The following is a 10590-nucleotide window of genomic DNA, read 5'->3' on the forward strand; positions in this document are numbered from 1 at the left end:
GTGTTGTGTGGGCGAGTGACTCCCTGGGTCCCCGCAAGCATTCACACGCACGCATGCATTCATACGGATGAACACACACGGGACGCGGGTTGCCAGCTCAGGGTCCCGGCCGCAACTGCCGGCTAGGACTTCCTTTATTTTCTACACGCACGAGCCTACAGCGTAACTACTACGCAACATCCCTCCTTTTTCCCCAAACAAGAAACAACTATAACATTAACACGCAACAATAACAACTTTGGACCTCAAGAACAGTTCTTGACCTGTTATGATGCTGGGTCAATGATGAAGTCCTGGAACCTCTGCGGAGGCTTCCGCCCCTCACAGCTCGGGTACCTCCTGGACTTCTCTCGAGGTGTCTATGGTGTCCCTGGAGCTTCTGGAGGTCTGTCGTCCCTCGGTGGTGACCCTGGCCCGGCACAGGAGGGGGCGCAGCCTTAATCCGCTTGAAATACGACACATTTCGCGTGATGGTGCCCCTGGCATTGGCCGCGGTGACCATGGACCCCTTGACATGGGTCACGCCCAGCGGCTGGGCCTCATACGGGAGAGATAGCTTCCCCTCCGGCCTCCGATTCCGGACCAGAACAGTGCCCCTACTGCAATCGACTTTTCCGGCAGCGTCCGGCGGGCACTTTTCCTCTCGTTCTCGATACCTCTCTCCACACGTACCCGATTGTTGTCAATCATTCCAGGGCTGAGCCCCTCCACTTCCGGTAGCAGTCCTCTGGGGCACCGCTTGACTAGGGCCTCGGCTGGCGCGACCCCGGTGGACTGATGTGGGTTTGTGCGATACTCACGCAGGAATTCAAAGAGGTTTTAGAGTAGTTCCCCTCCCCCATCCAGCAAGATACTTAAGACCTTATTGAGTGTCCGCATGAAACGCTCAACCTCCCCATTTGCCCTGGGCCAGAGCGGGGTAACTTTTCGATGTTTGATCCCCCTCTCCTCACAGTATCGGGCAAACAGTTGCCCCTGGAATGGCGAGCCGTTGTCGGAACAAATCTCGGTGGGGAACCCGTGGGTGGCGAACATCTTCTCCAGGGCCAGAATGGTGTGGTCGCTGGCCGTGGATTCTACCAGCTCCACCTGGGGATAGCGCAACCACTGGTCGACAACTGCAAGAAAGTACATTCCTCTGCCCGTGGAGCCAAAGTCGGCATGCACCGTCCCCCATGGCGGTTCACTCCTTTCCATTGCTTGGATGGGCGGCCCTCTTTCCACTGGGCTATCTGCCTGGCACAGTACGCATGAGCGCACAAACTCGTCCAACCTGCTCTCCAGGTCCGGGAACCACACCTTCAGTCTTAGACGTGCCTTCATTTTTGCCGTTCCCTGGTGACCTTTATGGGCGAGCTGCAGCACTTTCATCACCAAGGCTCGAAGGATGACAATTTGGTACCCTCTCAGCAGAAGGCCATCGTCTGCAACCGACAGCTCGTTGAGCACCTTCCACAGTGCTTGGAGATCTCTTTGTGCCCCGATCTCCCTCCTGGCATTGTTCGTGAGCACCTCACGCTACCCCCCGCTGTCCATGGCTTCCTTGATGACCAGGAATACCTCATCCACATTCGACGCATCCGCGATTTCCTGGCGCGCCAGGGCCACTGGCAAGGCTGCCTCCACCACGTTCTGCACCATTTCAATGCAGTCCACCACCTCGGCAGAGTCTCAAGGGCGCCCTGCCCCCGGATGTCTGGACAGATAGTCCACCGGGTTGTGGGTGCCAGGGCGATACTGTAGCTTGATCCCATATTCAATAAGCGACAGCATCCACCTTTCGATGCGCGGCGGTGGCTTGGAAGAGGCACCGGCCATAATCAGAAATAGTGGCTTGTGGTCAGTTATCACAACCACGGGCTTACCCAGGATGTAGATCCTGAAGTGCTTGCAGCCCCACAGGATAGCTAGGGCCTCGCGCTCAATTTGTGAATACCGCTTTTCTGGCCCTGTGAGTGCCTTACTAGCATAGGCGATGGGACGCATGATCTCCTGCGGATCTGCTTGCATGAGCACCGCCCCCAACCCCACACGTCTGGCATCCAACACTATCTCCGATTCCCTGTCTGGGTTAAAGTAGGCCATGGTTTCCTGGCCTGACAAGGCATTCTTGATCTCAGCGAACGCCCTCTGCTCCTTTGACGTCCAGGCCCATGCCGCGTCATTCCTTGTGAAGGCCCGCAGTGGCTCAGACAGAGATGCCAGGTCATGAATGAATCGTCCACAATAGTTGACCATACCGAGGAAGCTCCTTATCTCGGCTGGTGACTCTGGCGGGGCCACCTCACGTATGTCCCTTACTTTCTCCGGGCCTAGCGAGATGCCTCCTGCATGGAACACAAACCCAAACAACTCGATTTTGTCCTTGAGAAATTCACATTTCTTTCGGTGCAGGGTCAGCCCCAAGCTTCTGAGTCTCTCCAGTGCCCGTTCCAGTCTCTTTAGGTGCTCCACCTCCGATTGGGCGAAGACCAAAATGTCGCCCGACATGTTCATTCCACCTTTCAGTCCCGCCAGGGCTCCCCGGATGGCATTCTGGAAAGCTTCTGCCACCGACAAGACACCGAAACTGAGCCTTTTAAACTGGTACAGCCCCTCGTGAGTAATGAAGGTGGTGATATACCTCGACTCCGGGTGGAGTTCCAGCTGATGGTAGCCAGACCTCAGGTCCAGTTTGGAGAAGACCTTTGCTCCCTGCAGCTCACCTATGATGTCATCCAGCGTGGGCGTGAGGTGACGCTCCCTTTTAATGGCAATATTAGGCAGTCTCATGTCCACGCAAATGCGGACAGCCCCTGGCTGTTTGGGCGTAGGGGCAACGACGATTGGGGAGACCCATGGGGTTGGGCCTTCCACCCTCCAGGTCGATGAGCGACTGAAGTTCCTTCTCCACCTGTGCCCTCAGGTGAAAGGGTATTCTACAATGCTTGAGGGCTGTCGGCCTCACAGACCCGTCAATGTGAAGCCTGATGGGGTCACCCTTCAGCTTCCCGACCCCATGAAAGATGCCATCAAAACGCTGCAGGAGGCGATCAATGTCCGTGTGATATACAGCCAGCCTAAAATGTACAATATCAAGGGCTTCAGGGGCAGCACAATTTAGGAGGGAGTGCGGGCTCACACTCATCACAAAGAACCTCAGCTTGATCTTATTAGGCCCATGTGACACCGGAGCCACAAACACTCCCTGAATCAGTAGCGGCGTATCCCCACCGCAAGAGTATATCCAGGCTTTGGACTCTTCCAGCTTGGGAGGGCCTGGGAGAGCCTCATAGTGTTCGGCCGCTAGCACACAGACCGACGCTCCTGTGTCTATCAAAACGGGGGTGGTCACATCACCAATGTTCAGTGTGCATGTCGGTTGTCTGCTCAGCCTGGACCCTGTAGCAATGCTTGATATGAAAAAGATTTCCTCCTCCCCTTCTTCCTCCTCAGCAATGTCCAGATCATGCATGCCTTGCTCAACCGACGACACACCCCTCACTCTCCGAGCATTACTCCCGCCCACCCTCGCTGGCCCCCTCGATGCCGACACTGGGGTAGAGGCACTGCACACCCTTGCATAGTGTCCTGGTGTGCCACACCGGCCACAGATCCTAGTCTTTGCTTGCCATTCCCCAGTGTGAGGTAGGTCCTACCCGCAATACGGACATGACTGCGGAGTGCCAGGCGCAGAGGGACTGTCCACCCTCCTAGGTGTCCATGGCGCTCTCCCTGGGGCAGAACGCTTGATGGCAAAAGTGTCTTCACCCTTCCCAGGGTGCATAGCAGTGCCCATTTTCGCCCCTCTGTATTCCGCCAGCTCGTATGCTCTCCCTGTGTCGAGGATCTGTTGCAGGGTCAGGCCTGGCTCCCTCAGCACCTGCCTCCTCAGCTTCCCCGAGCTGCACCCCTGAATTAGCTGGTTCCGCACCATCTCCTCCTAATTCACCCACCTGCAGGTACTTGCGAGGTGCCTCAGCCATGTACAGAACTGGTCCAGCGACTCCTCACCTTGCTGCTTCTCTGCACACATTACAAATCTGTCGAAATCGACATTCGCCATGAGGAGGAAATGGTCTTGGAGGGCCTGTTTCACTGCATCATAGGTGACCACCTGAAGGTTTAGCGAGTCATAGATCCTGTGGACCTCCGTGCCAGCTGAGTATACCATTGTGGCTACCTTCGCATCATCATGCGTCTCCCCTGATGCCCTGAAAAACATTTCCAACTTCTTCACCCACAGTAGCCATTTCGGCCCCAGCTTTGATGGTTGGGCCTGTGGTGTCAAATTCGGGCATGGGTGTTAGGGTGCTGTGCAATCTGCGCGGGACAGGCGCAGGGGCTCCCTCTTCTTCCCCCTCCTCACCCATGATGACGATTGGGTTGAGGGTATCTCGGTCATATCACTCCTGGACTGCTTGCACTGGGCTTCCAGCCAAAGGATGGGTGCCCAGGCACCAAAAGCACAGGATGGAGGAGTACTAGGCCTGCAGCAGCTGATGGTGATGCCTCCAGCCGTCTCGAATCTCGTCCTGTTTTTTTTTTCCAGTAGCCATGGCCCTTCAGTCAAAAAGGGCCATTGAGTGTCCAAAAATTGTTTTTAGGTAAATGGATCACAGCCGGCGCACGAGCACCCGCCTGGGCCGCAACCGCTGCGATCCGCGTATCAACCAAGATGGCCGCTGGCCAAGTGCGTAGGTACGCAACGATGTGAGGAAAAGACACTATCTCCGACTCGTTCGGAACAATGTCTCATTTCCCCGTCGTTGCCGCTCCTCGTCGGCAGTGTTGTGTGGGCGAGTGACCCGCAGGCATTCACACGCATGCATGCATTCATACGGAAGAACACACACAGGACGCGTGTTGCCAGCTCGGGGTCCCGGCCGCAAATGCCGGCCGGGACTTCCTTTATTTTCTACACGCATGCACGAGCCTCGTTATGGGCTGCGCATGCGGCTACAGCGTAACTACTACACAACGGGGGGTAGTAGGGTATAGTGAGGATAGGATAGTGAAGAGTTATGATTTCCTGTTGGCAGCTTCAGTTCAGTTTGCGCCATTCGCTGAGCTTAAGTGTGGTTTTCGGGTCTTGCGACTTCCCATGTGCTGTTGTGAGGGATTATGTGTTGTTAGTCTGCTGTTGCACTGTGGTGAAGTATGTCCGTATTGATGTGCAGAGGTTTGAGTTTCTGTATGGGAAGTGTATTTGGAAAGTTGAGGATTTAGAGTTGGGTTAGCGGGTTTATTTCTTACCTCTTCGTTTTTGCGTTGCTGTGCTTTACTTCTACGATTATCCTGATATATTTTTTTGTGTGTGTGTGTTCGGTATTGTAGTTTGTCTGCTTAATTGGTGGGCATGTTGAGGATTGGCAGTTTCCCTTTGTGTTACTCTAATGGTCTGGATACCTGGCTGATGTTTGCGTCTTCCCGGCCCTGGGTTAGCGATGAATTGGGATATAGGGTTCTGGTCCCTCTATACCCATCCCTTAGGGGCCCTTATCTGACTACGGTTTCCTTATGTGGACACGGGTCGTTGGGGTGTCATCCCCCCGCCCTCCGGTTAGGGGGTTAGCTCAGGGTCATGGGTTGCTCCTTAAGGTTCTTGTTTCTCAATGGGTGCCAGCTTCGTAGTAGTTTCCTTCTGGTTCTGGAGCAAAAAGTCATGTCTTGAATAGTTTCCTGAATTCCAAATGATCCCTTGTGTTGCATATGTTTTTTGTTAGGTTATTACAGGTTATTGCTGCCACGTGAGAGAAAGACGATCCTCTAAAGTTTCTTTTATTGTATGTTTTTGGTTCTAAGAGAATGTCGTTGCTTGATCTGAGTGTTTTCTCATTTAGGAACTCTGCTCCTTGGCCGTAGATTGTTCTGTGCGTTTTGAATTTTATTCGCTGTGTTATTGGTAACCAGTGTAGCATTTTCAACGCTGGGGTAATGTGTTGTCTTCATTGTATTTTGAGCAGGCGTCTGGCCGCAGTGTTTTGAATGCCCTGAAGTTTCTTTTAGAAGTCTTTCAGGCATTCCTAGGTATAGGCTGTTGGTGTAGTCTACTCTGGACATGACCAGTGCAATGATGGTGTTTTGTCAGTGAAGGAGAGAAATGGTAGGGTCCTTTTTACCGTGTGTAGGAGGAAGAAACATTTCTTGATTATGGCGTTTACTTGTGGCTCAAGTGTTATTTCATTGTCCATCAAGATTCCAAGGTTTTTTACTATCGTTGATTGAGTTGGTGCTTTTCCCAGTTCCGTCGGCCATGGGATGTAGTGATTGTTTTCCCCGCTTTTGGATATGATCATTATTTACTGTTTTGCCCAGGTTGAGTTTGAGGCTGTTGGTGTTCATCCAGCTGTTGAGGTCTTGTATGCAGTCTTCCAGCGTTATGTTTCCTTCCTGTGTTTCTTGTATTTTGTAGATGATTTGTGTGTCATCTGAGTAGTTGTAGCATGTGAGGCCGTGCTTTTTAATGACCTTGATTAGTGGTGCCAGGTATATGTTGTAAAACAATGGGGATAAAGAAGATCCTTGTGGTAATCCGCAGGTGGATTCCCTTGGGGTTGATTTATCCATAGTAAGGCTAGGCAGTGATTCCTATTTCTTCCAATCTCCCAATTAGGATTTCAAAGTTGACTGTGTCAAATGCTGCGGAAAGATCCAGCAGTATTAGAGCTGAGCGTATTTCTGAGTCTGCATTAGTCTACAGGTTGTCCCCTATTGAGAGCAGTGCTGTTTCCGTTCCTCTCATTGGTCTGAAACCTACTTGCGCTTGGTCCAGTAGTTGGTGTTCTTCTATGAATTCTTGTGTTTTTCTGTAGACGTATGTTTCGAGTAGTTTCGCTGGGTATGGGATGTTTGAGATGGGTCTGTAGTTGCAGCGGTCCTCCACATTTCCTGCTGTGTCCTTGAGGAGGGATTTGATGTATGCCGATTTGAATGATATCGGGACTTTCCCTATTGAAAGTGATTGGTTGAAAAGGTCCCTGTAGTATTCCATCGGTGTTCCATGTGTGAGAATTGATTTGTCTATGTCTGGGGGGCAGGGATCCATGGGGGAACCAGCTTTGTTGCTATCGCTTACCAGCTTGACGAATGTCTCTGCTACGTGGTGGAAGCTTCAGAGTTTGTTCTTGCGGTCCTCAGATGGTTGGGTAGGTTGCATGTTGTAGTTGCTTGGTCTGCTTTGTATGATTTGTTGGATGGTGCTGATTTTGTTTCTGAAGTGGTCAGCGAGGGCATTGCATAATTTCAGTGAGGGTATTGTTGTGTTGCTGCAGCCAGGTGGGATTCTCATTTTGTTTGTAATTTTGAACAGTTCTTTTTGGGTGTTGGCGGCTGTGGTGATTCTGTTGTCATAGTACTTCCTTTTGGCCTTATGGATTTCCCTTTTGTATGAGTGGAAATGTCGTTGGAATTGTAATTTCTTCTTCAGGTCGTTTTCTTTTCTCCATTCAAGTTCATGCTTCCTCTTTTTTCTTTTCATGGCGCTGAGTAGCGGGGTAAACCATTTTGCTGTTGCCCTTTTGCCCGATGGGGTGAAAGCTTTATCCTTGAAGATCTCTATTGTTCCAGAGATCCATTTGTGCAGTAGTTCTGTTTTTATGTCACTGTCGGGTTCATCCATAGTCGTTGTTGGTGGTTTGTTCGTTTTCAGTAGTTCTACTATGTTGCTATTTTTTATGGTCCTCCAGTTTCTTTTTCCTGATGGTCGGCAGTTTGTCCGGTTGTTTGGTTGTTGATGTGGGAAGCGTGATCACGAAGGGGATGATGAAGTGGTCGCTCCAGAGGATCTGTATTGGTGATGCCGCAGTGATCAGCTTTATATTGGCGAATATTGCGTTTGTTGTGTGCCCCGCTGCATGAGTTGCTCCTTTGACTAATTGGTGTAGTTTCATTGTCCTTAGTTGTTTGGCTAGTGATTTTTGCGTGTTAGTAGTTTCTTCGTCCAAGGATTATCAGGTGTTCTTGCTCTATGGCTAGGTTGGTAATGGCTTCAGTAAAGGTGTCCATGAAGGTTGCATTGTATGTCGGAGGTCTGTATACCAGAATTAATTTGATGTTGTTTCTTTGGGTTTGCTGTTAGGTGAAGGATAAGTGATTCGGAGTTTTCGATGTTTAGCGGTTCTTCAGTTTTGATTTTCAGATGCTCCTTCTATGCCATCGCCAGTCCTCCTCTTTTGATTTTCCTGTTTGCTTGTGAGCACTTGAAGTTGTCAGGTGGCATTTATGGAGTGTAATTTTGTAGTTGTCGTCTAGTCATGTTTCGGTTATGAATAAAATGTTGATACCACCGTTGCACATGAGGTTGTAAAGCTCAGTGGCATGCTTGGACATTGAGCTTGAATGTATTAGGTTGCAATGGATCTTTTTGACATGATTAGGTTTTTGTTTTGTTTTACAGTTATTTAGTTGGGGTGTTTGTGTGTCGTTGTCGTAGATCGGTTGGTGATCCGTGGAATCTGCTTCTTCGTTAAGGCAGTCGGTTAGGTTGATGGTTATGTTGATGAATTCTTCTGGTTCATCGTCTTCTGTGTTTTGATGGAGTTTTTGGGGGTGCCCTTTTGTTTTTGTGATGTACGGGGTGAGGAGTGGAGTGAGGACTTTGGTTTCATACTTTTTCCATCTGTGTTCATCTCTTCTTTTGTTGTGGGGTTCTAGTTGGTTATCAGTGTGCCTTGATCTGTTGGTGGTGTAGGAGTGTCGAGGTGTTGTGGTTGGTGAGAGGTACGGTGTGAGATAAAGAGATTTTTCTCTTCTCCTATTGGTTGTTATGTTGGCTGTAATGTTTGTCAGGGTAGCTTCTTTATCTGAGGTGGTTTCAATGGGAGGGGCTTGATGGTGTGGATCCGTTCGGTTTGTTCCTAGTTTAGACTTTCTTTGGTGGCGTCCAACTCTGTGTCTGGGCATTTTGCTGTATTTGGTACTAGGATAGTTAGGATACTGAGGCTACAGGAGTGGAGCCCGCCTGTAGGTTCTTGTGTGGTTTGGTTGGATCAGACCCCTGTCCTCTTGCAATGTGATAGCTGGATGTCCTCTATGGGAGGTTTTCTACTTAGTGGGTTAGGTTCTGGTGTTCTTCAATCTATAGAGGTCTGTCTGTGCGGGGCTCTGGCGGGGTACTGTGCGTTAGGTTGGCAGCATGGTTGGGTATGTGTGGAGGGTGACTGGTACCTACTAAACTTGGGCAGTGGCCTGGCTACTGGTAGAAACTTTAAGTGGTTGCCGGCTCCTCCTGGGTGAGAGAGGGGGCCTAGACTTCACAGGAGTTAGTCACTGGGATAGCACACCTAGATTTGAGACTCCTAGATAGTGGGGGAAAGACGTGGGTTTCACAGCAATGACCTTCCAGTTGAGAGAAGCACACCGAGAGTTGAGACTCCTAGACAGTGGGAGAAAGGCCTAGGTTTCACAGCAATGGCAGTACAATTTAAGAAGAACACGCCTACATTTGAAAGTCCTAGATAGTGGGTGAAAGGCCTAGGTATCGCATGAATGGCTTTCAAATTCAGAAAGCACGTCTAGAATATGGATCTGTATATGGTGGGAGAACAATCCAGGTCTTTCAGTAATGGCAATTCAAATTGAGACAGCACACCCAGAGTCCAGACTCCTAGATAGTGGGAGAAAGGTCTAGGCTTCACAATATAATTTTGAATTGAATTGAATTGATATTTTATTTCTATCGCGCTGGATAGGGAGGGCACACCTAGATTTGAGATTTCTGTATAGTGGGAGAAAGGCCTAGGTTTCACAATACAATAGGCTGATTGAGAGGGCACACATAGATTTGACATTCTTGTATACTGGGAGAATGGTGGAATGTGGCTATCTGGCACAGTCAGGCCATCTGGCACAATCAGGCTCAATGCGAAGTGTGGCTATCTGCCACAATCTGGTTAAATGATAAGTGTGGCTATCTAGCACAGCCAGGCTATACGGCACAATCAGGCTTTCTGGCACAATCAGGTTAAATGCAAATTGTGGCTTTCTTGCACAATCAGGCTACCTGGCACAATCAGGTGAAATGTGAAGTGTGGCTACCTCACACAATTACGCTATCTGGCACAATCAGGTTAAATGCAAACTGTGGCTATCTGGCACAATCAGGTTAAATGCAAAGTGTGGCTATCTGGCACAATCAACCTATCTGGCACAATCAGGAGAAATGCGAAGTGTGGCTATATGGCACAATCAGGCTATCTGGCACAATCAGGTGAAATGCGAAGTGTGGCTGTGTGGCACAATCAAACTATCTGGCACAATCAGTTTAAATGCGAAGTGTGGCTATCTGGCACAATCAGGCTATCTGGCACAATCAGGTTAAATGCAAAGTGTGGCTATCTGGCACAGTCAGGCTAGCTAGCCGCACAATCAAGTTAAATGCAAAGTGTGGCTATCTGGCACAATCAGGCTATCTGTCACAATCAGGTTAAATGCAAAGTGTGGCTATCGGCACAATCAGGTTATTTTTTGCTGCACGAATGGTTGGATCATACACTCCAGAATGTTGAACACCTTCCCTATGAGCATATCTATTGCCAACCACTGCGACCTTGGCAGCACACTGGTAGAACAAGTTATGATATCACAAGCTGCAGCTTTTGGATTAGTATA

This window comes from Ambystoma mexicanum, chromosome 1p (genome assembly GCF_040938575.1).
Source record: "Ambystoma mexicanum isolate Mex_15411 chromosome 1p, UKY_AmexF1_1, whole genome shotgun sequence".
NCBI lineage: Eukaryota > Metazoa > Chordata > Amphibia > Caudata > Ambystomatidae > Ambystoma > Ambystoma mexicanum.